Source organism: Aplysia californica, unplaced genomic scaffold (genome assembly GCF_000002075.1).
Source record: "Aplysia californica isolate F4 #8 unplaced genomic scaffold, AplCal3.0 scaffold01398, whole genome shotgun sequence".
Classification (NCBI taxonomy): Eukaryota; Metazoa; Mollusca; class Gastropoda; order Aplysiida; family Aplysiidae; genus Aplysia; species Aplysia californica.
Genome location: NW_004798668.1, coordinates 56,442 through 57,494, shown reverse-complemented (window position 1 = coordinate 57,494; position 1,053 = coordinate 56,442).

The following is a 1,053-nucleotide window of genomic DNA, read 5'->3' as shown; positions in this document are numbered from 1 at the left end:
TTAACGACAATATACCTCCGCCATTAACGACAATATACCTCCGCCATTAACGACAATATACCTCCGCCATGACAATATACCTCCGCCATTAACGACAATATACCTCTGCCATTAACGACAATATACCTCCGCTATGACAATATACCTCCGCCATTAACGACAATATACCTCCGCCATTAACGACAATATACCTCCGCCATGACAATATGCCTCCGCCATTAATGACAATACAGCTCCGCCATTAATGACAATACAGCTCCGCCATTAATGACAATACACCTCCGCCATGACAATACACCTCCGCCATTAATGACAATACCGCTCCGCCATTAACTAAGGACAAAGTATAGCAGGAGGCAGCCACTGTGAATGTTGTTGTTTGTTTGTTTCCCGAGGGTTTGAGCCCGGAGCCCCGCGGCGTCTGGTGCAGTGGGTAGGTGCTTGGCTGTTGCAAGCTGGAGACCCGAGTTCGTTTCCCAATTGGGGAGTATTTCCATCGAGTACTCAGTTTGCCCGTTGGGATGTTGTATCCCTCTCCTCCCCTGAAAGGTTCAGTCGGAAAGCCCACCCTCTGGACGATGTGACTTTGGGTCGATGAAGGTGCAGAAAACGCTTACGTTAAAGATTTTTTTAAAAATCGATTCATTCTAGAAACACACAGTTCCAGCAGGGCTGTTGACAAGAGATTTATTGCTGAGAATGATTTTCCTTCAGTTTTAAGTAAATCCAAACAAACATGTATCAACATTCAAAAAGCACCTTGCCGATTTCAAAAATAGACAAGTGGGATTCACTGGGTTTTTGTCGCGACAGAGCCTCGTTGTGCTGGGAAGAATGTTTGATTACAAACTGATCGGAAACCGTTGCGTACTAACTTTGTCAAGCCTTGTCTAGATCTAGATCTAGTATCTGATTGTACACTTGATCGGCATGGGACAGCGTCACTGGTACAGTATCAACTGACTTTTTGTCATTATACAGGTCAGTCCTTTTTACATATTTACGGGTCGAGTGTACGTCGGTTGTGTGGAGTGTGTGTGTGTGTGTGTGTGT